Source organism: Nelumbo lutea, chromosome 4 (assembly GCF_056320005.1).
Source record: "Nelumbo lutea isolate HS-2025 chromosome 4, American lotus-T2T, whole genome shotgun sequence".
NCBI lineage: Eukaryota > Viridiplantae > Streptophyta > Magnoliopsida > Proteales > Nelumbonaceae > Nelumbo > Nelumbo lutea.
Genome location: NC_142687.1, coordinates 57,333,919 through 57,348,781, shown reverse-complemented (window position 1 = coordinate 57,348,781; position 14,863 = coordinate 57,333,919).

Genomic DNA, 14,863 nt, shown 5'->3' with positions numbered 1-14,863 from the left:
ATCCAAAGTACACCCAAGTTCAAAGTCTAGTGATAATAAGAATAACAAAACCAAAAAGCTCAATCAAATCTAAAATCAAAATCAAAATTCAGTAAATTCTCAAAATCTAGAGCTCTCACTTGAAATAATTAAAGAAGCCCATCTTGCCACTCAAGGTTGTTGTCCCTAAGCCTAAGTAATTGAATGAATTTATGAGATCTTCTCATGAAAAGTAGCATCAAAAGGCCATTTTTGACATCTTTTGTGTATCATCCTATGTTCATCTTAAGGCTAAGTAGATGCATAACTCTATGAGTTCAACTTTTGAGAAGTAGTATCAAAAGGCATTTTGACTCATTTTTCCTTATCTTGTATCTATCTTAAGGCCAAATAGATACCTGACTAAATGAGTTCAACTCTTGAGAGATAGCATCAAAAGGGCCATCTTAACCCTCTTTTTGCCTGAAGTATTTAGTAGATTATGCAGGCCAAGTAGATGCCTAACTCTATAAGTTCGCTCTTAAGAAACATCTCCAAAATTCCTTTTGGACCTAAATGCCTTTAAACCTTTGAGATGTCTAATAGGTACACATATGGTGTAGGGATTGGTATTCCCTTAACTGGTATCAAAAAGACATTCTCATGCCCCTTCTTAAACTTTCAAACTCAAGTATATTTTTGGCTCTTCTCTAATCCAAACCGAGTAGATGCTTGACCCTATGAGTTTTCTCTTGAGAAATAACATCAAAAGGTTGTTATTTCATCTATCTAACGGTTTCTGAGTCAATGGATATGGTAAAGGGACTAATTACCCTCAACCAATATCAAAAGACACTCCCTTTTAGAACCATGATCTTCTTGGAGTCAAAAGGCATCCCTCTTTTTCTAACTAGTCAAAAGGGTTGTTCCATCAAACTTGTAAAAAAGAATCTACCTTTAGAATGGTAAAAAACTATTAAATAACCTTGATAGCTCTAGGTGCATAATAGGGGGGAATCAATGCTATCATGATTTATTGTATTTTATCCGCTCTTTGCATGAGTATATTGTGTGTCATTGCATTTTGCATCACTAGATCTAGTTCTTAGGTTCTTGTTATAACAACCTATTAGGAGCCCATTATCAAATCCAATACTCCCGTAGATCTAGTTCTTAGGTCAGTGTATTTTGCATCATCTTTGCACTACTTCACTAACGTTCATTTCATGCATGTCTACATTTCATCTAAAGTCTAATGCTCCTAACATGAAAGATTAGTACAACTACTAGAGATCAATTCAAAATCCAATAAAAGATCGTAGAACTTGAAAAAGCATTGAACTTATTAACTTTCAAAGTTAATTGGCTAATTTCTCGCACAGGAGCAACACCACCAACTTTTATCCCTCACCAATTCCTCATTAATGATGGTCACTATAACCCTGAGCTCAAGCTGGTGGGCATATTGCCACCTAAAGCACCTTTGCATTGAACTTTTTTTTGCTAGTCTTCACATCTTAAACTTCATTGTACTCTGTTTTTAGTTAATGAAAGTTTGTTATTCTTGTGTATTTTGTCAATCTATGTTTATGTCCCAATGCTTACTCCTGACAAAACAACAAATTCAACTGGGTCCAATCTATCATTCAAACATATCTAGATTTAATGATTGAAAACTTGCAACAAGTCGCATCAATATGTTCTTATGAAAAATTGGTTGTCAAGTGAAATTTCAAAGAAGAAAATATTCAAAGGGGATAAACCCCAGAAAACACAGGCACTAAATGCATTAGGGTAATTGAGTCGACTTGTAACAACTATTCCTGAGTTGGCATAAATTAAAGGCATCATAACGACTATTAATTGTTGATCAATCAGAAAAAGGATTGGAAGCCATTTTCAATCGATCATCTCCCTTGGCCCTTCATCATTCATTCAAATGATAGTTAATCCATTTGAGCCTTCCATCAAGACTTTCCTTTGATGAAACCCACAAGTTTCCAAGGTTGCTTAAATCAAAAGGGTAAAAAAAATCAAAGGGCAAAAAAAAAACAAAGAAAAAAGAAAGAAAGAAGAAGCATGAAGAAAAAAACAACAAAAAGAACTAGGGGCAAACTCACTAAAGGGCCCCAACATTTTTGGAGAGTAATACTTTTCCCTTGAAGGATCAATTAGGAATAAGCCTAACATGTATTTTATTTCATGGTTCATGTATACAATGAAGAGATAAAGGGGGGCACTTATCAATCATTTTACCTTATCTTTAATCCAGTAACCAACCCTTTGAGCCTCTTATTTGACTACTCCCTTTGTGTAAAGAGACAAATTTTGAATGTTCAGAATCCATATCTCCTTCCCAAAATAACTTTGCCCATATCTATTCACAAATCATCATAGCCACACATGGAGAACATGTCATCCTCCTACATAGACATGGACAAAGTTATTGTGGGTAGGAGATCCGGAGTCGAATGATAAAACGCCCTTACACTAAATAAAAAAATAAAGTCAGAAGGAAAAACTAGGGCAACAAAGTTTGATTTTGAAAAAAAAAGGAAAAGAAAAAACAAACAAACAAACTGGGGCAATTAAGCTAGTAATGATAAACATCAATTCTTTGATTTCATTTTAACCCTATTTCATTCTTCATCCCAACGTAAAATCCTCATGGATCAAGAAAAATGTATAACTTATGGCATTTAAAGATATAAAAAGCATTGTTCATCTAAAGGGAATAAAAAATGTGAAAAAAATGTATGCTAAATGCCCTATTTGCCAAGCATTTGAGCCTCATATCCATCTATTCTAAACAAGGTCCTAAGCCACATTTCGTTCCATCTAAAAAGACCTCGATCTTTGAGAGACTAACAAGCTAACCTTGGATAAACCTTTTTTTTTTACTAACAATGACAAAATCAACTATACACGCCATAGAGGTTAATAATAAAGGGATAAAAAAGACAAAGAAAAAAGGGGGAAAATAAGTCAGACCTAGAAACACCATACCAGGGCCAAAAGAGGCCAAAAAATGGATACAATCCAAATTCGGGACAAACTTGGTGCAATATTCAAATCAATTGTCTCAGTGCAAGGAAAGACAATAATTTTTTCTTAACAAGTCATAAGGATTCAATCTCTACCTAGAAGGGGCAACTACCTCTGACTCGAATATTCCCTGAAAAGAATTTCTAGTTAGCATCTAATATTTCTAAGCACATATCTCTAAAACCAACAATGCTTCTATTGTTAAATCTCACGCCCCATTAAGGATAAGTGGGCCCCTTTTAAAGGCCATTGTTTTGTTAGGAGTCAGTTATGACCATTCACTTAACCCTTGTTTACAAAACTAAAAAAAAAAAAAACGAGAGAAAAAATGGCATAAAAACCCAATTGTGTCGAAAATCCTTTAATAATAAAAAAAGAAAGAAAACCTTGCATTTACATGTTTCAGAATTTCCCTTCATCCAAAATTCATCAAATTAATCAAATATCAAAATTATCAAATCAACTCATCAAATGTCAACATCATTAAAGATAAAAACCATCAAATTCATCAAAATTATCAAATACCAAAATCATCAAATAACTAAATTATCAAAATCATCAAATATCAAGATTATCAAATCAACTCATCAAATATCAAAATCATCAAAGACCAAAACTATCAAATTGACCAAAATTATCAAAATCATCAAATATCAAATTCATCAAAATTATCAAATATCATCAAATTCATAAATATCAAAATTATCTAATTCATCAAATCATTGAATATCAAAATGATCAAATTCATCAAATCGTCAAATATCAAAATTATCAATATGATCAAATTCATCAAATATCATCAAATCATCAAATATCAAAATGATCAAATTAATCAAACATCACCAAATCACCAAAATTATCAAATCCATTAAATATCAAAATTATTAAATTCATCAAATATCATCAATTCATTAAATATCAAAATTATCAAATTCATCCAATATCATCAAATCATAAAATATGAAAATTATGAAACTTATCAAAATCATCAAATTCAACTCATCAAAGATCAAAATGATCAAAATCAATAAATATCACATTCATGAAATCATCAAAATGATCAAATTCATCAAAAATATAAAAAAAAAAGCGTATATCAAAATCATCAAATATCAACTTCATCAAGTCATCAAAATTATCAAATTCATTGAATATCAAAATTATAAAATCAACTCATCAAAAATGAAAATTATCAAATTCATCAAATTGACTTATCGAATATCAAAATTATCAAATTCATCAAAAAGTTATCGAAATCATAGAATTATCGATTTGTCAAATGTGAAATTCATCAAATCAACTCATCAAACATCAAAATCCATAAAAATTAATCAAAATTCTGTAAAATTAATCAAAATCCATATAAATTAATCAAAATTTCATCTTCGTGCAATCTATCTTCAAGCATAATCAAGCCCATCGAAGAATTACATAAATCTTCACCCCGTGTGAGATTCCTTTAGGCAAATCAACCAATTGCTTTCCCACTCTTACATAATCAGAAATAAAAAAAAAATATTTTAGTTTAGGCACAATTCTAAAATCAATTGTAAAGTTCAAAAATATTTTGTTCCTAATGTACGACCTTATTTCTAGAAGTATAGAAAGTTTGATAACTTGTAATTAGACCACCCTGCACTCAAACCACCCTCATGGAGTCCAAACCATTATTGGGGGCATTAGACTTACTTCAACACTATACACTTTGCACCACATAGTTTTCATCATTGGATTTATTAAAGTTTTAATGCGTAAGCTACTCCCATCTGAAGAACTCTTGTTACCTATCAGAACAACATATGTTATAGTAATCACAAGACCTCTATCAAGTTTTCAAAATGATTTTCTAAAATGTTTTCAAGATTAAACATCAAAAATCAAAACCTGTAAAAGCTCAAAAATCAAAATCCATATTAACTTAGCTAACTTCTATCAAATATTCACATCCAATAGTTAATTTAAACTTCATAACATCAACTACCAAAACTCAAATCTATAAAAACTTAACAAGTTTCATCAAATAACAAATTTCCAAAATATGTCAAATCCTTCAAATCAATACATCAATTACTAATGTTAGAATTAATAAAAAATCAAAATGAAACATTTAATAGCTATTTCTAAGATGGCACCACTATGCTCTTCTCATATTCGTATGACAGTTATAGTTGCCTTCCAAGGCTTGGGGTGGTATTACACCTCCAGGCAAAGGCTTTGCACTACATCAACTATAACTATGACTAATATTCCAACAGCAAAATTTCCTCCTATAAACTTTTGCCCCTTACAAAAATCTTTGTATGCTTTTTTTTTTCATTATTATTCATCAGCTTACTACTTCCAATAAAGAAGGGTAGCTATCAAACCCCAAAACTATAAAACATTGCCAGATCAAATTAAGACTTTCCAAAGCCAAAATTCCCTCTTTTGATACAACCCACGAGACAAGTAAAAACCTTGAAACCAATAGATCAACATCGAGATCCGATCATACATCACCCTCAGACTTAGAAAACTATAAATTAGTCACACATCCACCATTCATCATGCCAACTTCCTTTCTAATGGCCATGGTCCAATTGCAAGTCTATAACGATCAACCTCAAAATCGCTAAGATCTCACTTTGATGGCCATACACAACTAAAATCAGAAAATCTAGATTGATCATTTCTTTTTTTAGGTCAAAACCATCCACTTGACTCCCCACCTTAATCTATGCCTACCCACCCAATTTTATCCCAAAAGTTCTCTAGCCTAGATCCAATTTCAGAAACCCAAATAACCCTAGAACATCAAATTTTATGACCAAACTCCTCTGTTTGTCTGTTAAAAATTTGAGATTCTATTTTGAGCCTTCTTATTAATTGATAAACCATTGACCCAAATTAAATTTGTAAATCTAAACCTCTAATCAAAGATTCATCACTTTCATTAGATTCAAGGTATTCAAAAGTGTCTGCCCCCCAAATTTCATCCCAAAATTCACTCATTTGACCCATTATCAAACAAAGATCTATTTTAGCAAATCTCATCAATCCGAACTTGTCAATCATAGATGTCTATCATCCTGACCCTATTTGACTAATCGGAACTTACCATTATGTTCAGAGACCTAAAAAAACCCTAGCATGCCAAATTTCACAACCTAATTCACCCATTTGGTCGTTAACTAGGAAGATGCCATTTTGACGTGCCAAAACAAATCACCACCTTATCTGTCCCAACCTGAAACCTCAAAAGAGTGATGGCTAATGTCAAATCCATTATTGACTTGTTCAAACACCTGGACCAATGAAATTGAACCTAATAGACCCAAAAATCTCAAAAACACAAAGATACCCCCACTTAGAACAAGACAAAACCACATGTGTGCATGACTCAAATTTATGTTTTTTGCCACTGTCCCAAATATGGGACTGCAATGTCTAGCACACCTCCAAACTCAAGGAAAGAGCTCGGTTGAATCCCAAGCACTATAGTTGGACGAGTTTTAGACCCTTTTTCCTCTATTAATAGAGGTCTAGCTCGAGCTTGGAGAGGAAAGAAGAAAGAGCATTTCCCCAACCTCTATAATGCCTCCACTTTACCTGAAATCTTAAAGCCCTTAAGATCAAGCCTCAAATATGCTTCCCTTATTTTCTATACTAAAGATTTAAAACCTGAAACACTCACCCCAACTCAACAACTCATCCAAGCTCTATTCGAACCTTATCTAGCTACTGGAAAACTCTTATCAAGGTTACACATGAGTGGTAAGTCTCTTATTCCACCGTTTTTCTAAGTTTGAATTTGCAATATTTGTTTTCAATTTAGTTTTGGGTTGCTTGAAGTCCTGAAACCATGGGAAACTTGCATTCTCAGTTTCCTCCAGATTAAGAAAAAGATGTAGAGAGGCTTGGTTCTTAGGGAAATTAGTACTTAGGACCTGATAACATTACCTCGAATCAATTCTGGGTAAAGTTGAGAGCACTTTCGCCTAATTTCAAGAGCTTTGAATAACCCTTTTTATGGGTGTTTTGTTAGAATTCAACCCTAAATTGTTCCTATAGGGTGTTGCTACAACAACTTGCAGAGAGAGGTGCCTAACACATTCCCTCTCCTGATCCTTTGGATCCAAAATCTTTTAGTTCAGTGTCTTTCTTGGTGGAGGATGCGGTCGCTATCGAAGCAATAGTCAGATTTTCTATGTTGAAAATGAGGGCCCATTTCCTTTGACAAATGGGTGCTAACTCTATCTTTTTTATCCTGCCATGAGCTTCCCGGAGCTTACAATGTGGGGTTCATGGGGTTCATGTCCAAGCTTCACACATCGCAAAAAGTCTACAAAGATTCTAGATTTCCTAAGTAGCCCATTGCAAGGTCTTATTAGTCAAAAGTGGTGGGACAAATTAAATCAAATGGAAACAAGCTTGGCTTACAAGTGAGGTTACTTGTTTAAATGACTTACAAGTGAGGTGAGGTTTCATTAGTCATGGCAATAAGAAAAATTAAATTGAATGGAAGCTAACTTGCCTTGCATGTGAGACTACTTGTTTGAACAACTCATAAGTGAGGCGAGGGTTGAGGTGGTGGAATCTTCTAAAGAGAGTTAAGCAAAAGGAACTAGAAAAGGTGACGAGCAAGGTTCAAAATATCGATACACCTTTGTGTATCAGTAAAGGTGTATCGATACTAAAAACCTTATGCTTTTTTATTTTTTTTTTCAAAATTTGTTTTTACATAGTAATTTATATATTTCTTTTCTATTAAAAAAAGAGGGGTCCCAAAACACATGTAAATAGGTGTTTCGGAACCCAAAATATATGATACGATACGCCCAATATGGGGCGTATCGTATCAATACTTTGAACGTTGGTGATGGGTTTTACAAAGAAACCCATGTTAGGGATTCAAGGAAAAACCAAAGATAATTCTTTAAGAAAAACAAGGAGAATCTTTGAACATGAAAATCGAAAGAGGGAATAAAAAATGTTAAGTTTAATCTTAAATGAAGATCAACCGTAACCGCAAAAGATGATAGAGTGAATGATCCAAAGACAGAGGCTAAAACTCAAGGAACTCTAGGGACCTTATAGAAATGACTAAAATCCCAGAGAAGAAGGGGAACTTTGTTTCTTTGCCCATTTTTCTCTTGTGCTTAATTAATGTACATGCCCTTAATTAATATTCTTGAATAATAGTATTCTAAAAAGTTATAGCTTTTGAATTTCATGAATAATTAGTAATAATTAGTCTGAATTGGTCCAATTTGACTTGAATTCATGGGAGTTATTTATAAATACTAGTAAGTGTGCACATGCTTTGCACGTTGCAATTTTTTATGATGATGATGATTGTAAATAATAAGTTTCCAAAAGTTTCTATAATTTTATTCTTATTTACCACACTTATTTTTGTTTAATATGATAAATATACAATATTAGAGATGTGCCCAAATGTCTTATATAATTTTTTTTTATTTTTATGCTTTTGTTCATTTTCATCCTTTTTAATTTTTTATTAACATTTAATTGTGAAATCAAGGGTTTACAATCTATACTATATATAAAAGTGTGAATATAGTGTGAAACTTTTTTGGACTAAAATTATCCTCTATTTCTTTGTTTGAGAAAGGGTATAAAAGTCCTTTTATTGTAACTTTAATGCTAGATTTAATGGCTACTATAATGGCAATATTTGTGTATTTAATCCATATGTAATTGTAAGGGTTGAAAATGTAACTTCAATTATTACTTTCTACCTCATTTTATCCCCTCTCATTAAGCCTTATATTTAAGGTATTAAATTCTATTTTCTCTTATTAAATCCTATATTTTAAGTTATTTTCACTAATAAATGCTACTGATTAGATCTATGTCAATGTTTTTAGCAATATAAACCAATATATTTTAAAATTGACTAAAAAACAAAACCATTCTTTATCCAATTGGTAGCTAAGTAATTCAACCATTTGAATTAAATTGATCAACCTATGAAGTCATATTTAGGTAATAAATTTTTTAAAATAGAAATAAACATAGAAATTAAGAAAAACATAAACACATTTATGATAATTTTACTAATCAAATTTAAAAAAAAAATAAATGCAATAAACAATAATTATTTTTATTGATAATGAAAATGAAATAAGTGACCAAAAATGAAATATAAAAATTAATAATAATTAGTTCAACTTTTGGGTTAAATGTGTTAACCTTTAATGCCATACATAAATTTAATAAAATATAAAAATACAAGAATGAAAGAAATACATAATTTTTGAAAAAAAAAGCATTTAGGCACATGTATAATATCATGTATTTATCGTATTAAACAAAAAGTAAGTGTGGCATATCATAATTATTTTTACACACAAAAATACAAAATAAAAAAATAAAAAAATTGAACATGTCTATAGTTATATATTTACACTACCAATAAAAATATGAATAAGATTTTGGAACTTTTTTTTTACTAAAATCAAGGTTTTAAAAACCAGCCCAAAAATAGAATCGCTCTGGCTTCCAATTTTCGAGTCAACGGTTTTGAGTGGGTCGAACTGATAATGTATAAAATATAATGTATCTTTTTTGTTTTAACCGTTATGTTAGGATTTGGTTAAAGCCCACTACATATATATACATTATTATGAGAGGGGAGTGTGGGATTTTGAGAAGGAGGTGGTTGGTTAAAGTTGAGAAGTGAGAAAAAAGAAAGAGAAGAAAAAGATGAAAAAGGAATCGCCATCGATGGCTATCGCCATATTCACCATTACAGCCACTACAACATTGTTTGCCCCTTCTTACATCTCTCTCATCTCTCTAAATCTCTCTCAAATCCCAAATCATTTGCTTTGTTGGTTTATCTTAGATTTTAATATAAAACTAGTGTTTAACCTCTCATCTCTTACATCATTTTTTGTTTTCTTCATTAGAGTTGCAATTTTTTTTTCTTGTTACAACTTAAAAAGAATCACAAAAATGAGAAAACTCAAAATCAAAATGGAAAAACTAAAAGCCCTCACTAATTTTGGCCATTGGGAATAATCGAACAAGATTATAAGATATGAAATTTTTTTATTCAAATTTTTTTATTTTATAATTTCTATATTAAAATAAATAAAAAAATTGGAATTAGTTTGAAAGCAACCTAATAATCATTAATTAGGTTACATTTAATGGTTAAATCATCTGGGTCAGTGATTCTCTAACCATTTCAATGAGTTTTTGTAAAGTAGCAGTTTAGGGCCAAAATGGAACCGGTGACCTGACTGGTTCTTGGGCCAAACGGTTCGACCTCTGGTCTAGTCTAACTTTTAAAATCTTGACTAAAATACTCATTTTTTAATTTAGTCACTATTAACTGTAAGGTTTAAATTGCAAATTAAACTACTACTTTCCACTTCATTCAATTCCCTCTATTTAAATCTTACATGAACAAAAAAATACACCAAAAAGATAAAACATTACAAACAGAAGAATCTAGCTAAGCAAATAGACCATCAATGATATTTGAAACTTCACAATTCAATCTGAATATCACATATTTGGTTAAAGTTTTTCATGTTATCAGATTTGGATTTTATAATCTGCATTTGATTAATAATAAAAAACAAAAAATATATATATAAAAGCAAAAAATAAAAATACATAAAATTTATAGAAAATTTTGGATATATTATTACTGTAATTATTATCATCTAGAATTGCCACGTGCATGGCACATGCCCACTTACTAGTTTTACCTAAAAGGTTGAATTGTTGACTTGCTACCAAATTGGAAAACAAATCCATTTTGGGTTTATTTTAAATTTTTATCTATCATCAATAAAAACAATTGTTCTTTGGCACACTTATTTTTTTAATATGGTCAATTAATATATGAGTCAATGAGAAATGAGAGTTAATACCCTAAATATAAGACTTATTGAGAAGGAATTGAATGAGGAGAAATGTAGTAGTTTAAATTACATTTTATGCCCTCACAATTGGAGATACTAAATTCAAAAATAGGGGTATAATAGTTAAGAATAGGATTCAATGAATGTTATTGGGAGTTTATACATAAATTTAAGACACAATTGGAGATACCAATTTTTTTTTCTAGAAACTAAGCATCAACTATTAATAGCAACAAAAGAGTTATGCAACAAAAGGTCCAAAAAAGGAGACAACCATAGCCTCTCCTTAGAAAACAGTTTGGCACGAAAAGCTAGATCATGTGTCATACCATTCAAAGCTCATTTAACAAAATAAAAAGCAAAATAAGAGAACAAGGATAGAACAGATTGGATATCGTCCAAAATAGAGAGAGGATACTAAGGAAGAGAAGAAGAAAGTCCATTGAGAATAGAAAGGGAATTTAAAGAGTGACAAGAAAGCCACTGAAGAGAGACCCAACTCTACAGCAATCTAGATAGGCCTCTTAATAGAAACAAGCTCTATCTCTACCACCCCAAAGGAAATTATGCACTTTCCTCCTGTACCAAAGATGAACTCACCATTAGTTATGTTAAAAGCAATGCACCCATAAGATCCAATAGAATTATTCACCAAGTCACCATCACAAAAAATTGGAATATTTTGAAAGCACCAATATAAGCTAAATGCAAAAATAGACATAGGATTAGGCTCAGTCTTAGAGAAAACTTGGTCAAAATGGCCCAGGGTGTAGCAAATGATAATAAAGAGATCAGTAAACATGGATTGTCTTTTAAAGAAGATAGAATTCCTAATTAACCAAATGTTATAACAAGTAACACTTAGCCGTATAAGAAAAATTCCACAATCCTCCAAAGAATGCAAACTTGAGAGTAGGGATAGAATATCCTCCAAAACATCTCTGGATACCACAATTTCCACTCAGAGGCTCCATGAGAAGCATTCCAAACAGCTCTAGCAAAAGGACATCCAAGAAATAGATGGTAAATAGTCTCCTCAACAAAAGAACAAAACACACATTGTTGAGTAACAAAAATCCCTTGTCTCTCATTATAGTAAATACAGATACAAAGCTCCTAACCACTCTCCAAAGAAAAAGCTTGTGTTGAGGCAAGACATGTAGCTTCCAAGTCTTTGAAATAAGGCCTTTCATACTTTAAAAGATAGGAGAGCCCCACTTAGTCCAAAGCCAAAAAATAGCCTTCTTATCAAAGAAGTCCATAGTAGAGAAAACATTCCTTAAAAAGGCAAGTAGTCCATGGATCTAAAACTGTGTGTTAACAATAATTTCTCCCCAAGCTTCTCCAAAAATAGCTTTGACCTTATTTACATCCCAACTATTATTATTATCATCATTTATTATTATTATTATTATTATTATTATTATTATTATTATTATTATTATCTACTAAATATTAGAAGGAAAAAATCTTTACAAGAATTTGTTGGAGGACCTATAGAGGTTGTAAAGGAGTCTCCTAATTGAAGCCAATGGACATTCTAAACATTAATATTAAAGTCTAACTTAACTCTAGCCCCTAAATCAGGTAAAGATCCTTTAAAGAGGAACAAATAGACTTCTAGATTAGAGATGCACCAGTTTTAATACGAAAAGGGAAAAAGATTATTATTTTGTAAATATTTAGCCTTCAGTAACTTAACCCACAAGGTTGACTCTCAATTTAAAAACAGCTGGGCTAACTTCAATTGGAAAGCTTTGTTCAACTTAGGTGCCTTTTTAAGACGTAGCCCACCCTCAACCTTGGCCCTTGGGGAGCACAAGGTGTCCCAGCTATAGGTGTCAATTGGACTGGATTTGGTCCAACCCGATCCAGTCCAATGTGAGTCCACTTACAAATGGGCTGAACCCAATCCAGTTCAAATCCAATACAAACCAAATCCAATCCAATCCATTAAAATGTAAGTGGATTGGATTGGATCCAATCCAAATTGAATTAAATATCAAAAATCATATAAAAGCATTTTTGGCATTAAAAAAGCACTTTTATAAAAGTATCTTCATAAAAGTGCTTTTACAAAAGCTCTTTTAGAAAAGTACTTCCATAGAATTTTATAAAAGTACTTTTGCAAAAGTACTTTCATAAAAATGCTTTTGTAAAAGTACTTCCATAAAAATGCTTTTGTAAAAGTACTTTCATAAAAGTGCTTTTGTAAAAATGCTTTTGTAAAAGTACTTTTATAAAAATACTTTTGTAGAAGTGTTTTTATAAAAGTGATTTCATAAAAGTACTTTTGTAAAAGTTCATTCATAAAAATGCTTTTATAGAAATACTTCCATAAAAGTGCTTTTATAAATGTACCATAAAAGTGCTTTTGTAAAAGTACTTCCGTAAAAGTTTTTTGTAAAAGTGATTTCACTAAAGTACTTTCATGTAAAAGTACTTTAGTAAAACTACTTCTATAAAAGTGCTTTCATAAATGTACCTTTGTAAAAATGCTTTCGTAAAAGTAATTTTATAAAAGTACTTTTGTAAAATGCTTTTGTAAAAGTATTTTTATAAAAGTGCTTTCGTAAAAATACTTTTCATAAAATTATTTTTACAAAAGTGCTTTCGTAAAAGTACTTTCATAAAAGTGATTTTATGATGTCTTCAGTTTTGATTGATTTCAAAGTGGGCAAGGGCTTGGAAATTTGGTTTAAGTCCAATTCAAACCAATAAGAATATGGACCAATTTATTTTGGATTGGCCCAATCCAATAATTATAATGGACCATCCAAATCCGATTTAATAAGGTTTGGATAAGATTGGATCCAAACCAAAACCGGTTGATTAACACTCCTAGTCCTAGCTACACCATTTAAAACTTTTTTCAAATTTTTTCTGGGAATTTCACAAAAAATCCTACTAGATAGAATCAATCAATCTATTTACATATGCATGCAATTGAATCATGGTCATCACATGATTGGGCACAACTTGAAGAACATATTTCATTAAAACCAATTTACCAGCTTGAGACAAATTAGTTGCCTTCCAACCATTCAATGTATTTATTTATATGTATGTATGTATAATTTTTAATATGGAAAAAAGAGAAAATTCCCATATTCCTTAGTCTAAAATACTTTATATTATAAATTTAAAATTTTTAATAATACCAATTAATTTTTAAATTTATTTTTTTAAGTGTATATCTTTTAAATCAACCAACCAAACTGAAAATTGACCCAAACCAATACAACCCAACTTGGCTAGTTTTCACTAATGGTTGGTTGGATTCGGGTGACCAACTCTCCAACCTGGCCATGTCAATTTGGTTGGCCAAATAACCTACAACTAAACCAAACCAACCTGTGAACACTCCTAATTTTAGCTAAACTAATAGTTTAATCTCCAATAATTATTGAAAATATATTTAGCACGAAAATACAACAAATATAAATTTTAGTATATATAAATATATAATAAATATAGATTAAGACTTTAAAGTTATTATTAATAAATATCAATTTTCTAAATGTTATTTTCTAGAATTATTAATTGATATAAGTGAAATAATGTCTTTATTATTAGTACATTAATAATTGAAATTATTATTATATTTTTAATATCTATTAAAAACATTTTTGAAAGTTATTACCTATTTTTGTAATTTCAAAGCTTAAATACCTCTAAATTATTTAATCTATATTAATATTTTTAACAATATAAACCCATATATTTTAAAAATGACTTAAAAGCAAAACCATTCTTTATCAAAGTGGTGGCTAAGAAATTCAACCATATGAGTCTGATCAACCTGTGAAGTCATAGTTAGGTAATGCAATTTTTAAAATATAAATAAATATATAAGTTTACAAAAAATGTAGAAAAAATTAGACACATTTATTATATTTAAATTAATCGAATTAAAAAAAAGTATAATAAACAAGAATTATTTTTATTGATAATGAAAATGAAATACATAATTTAGAACT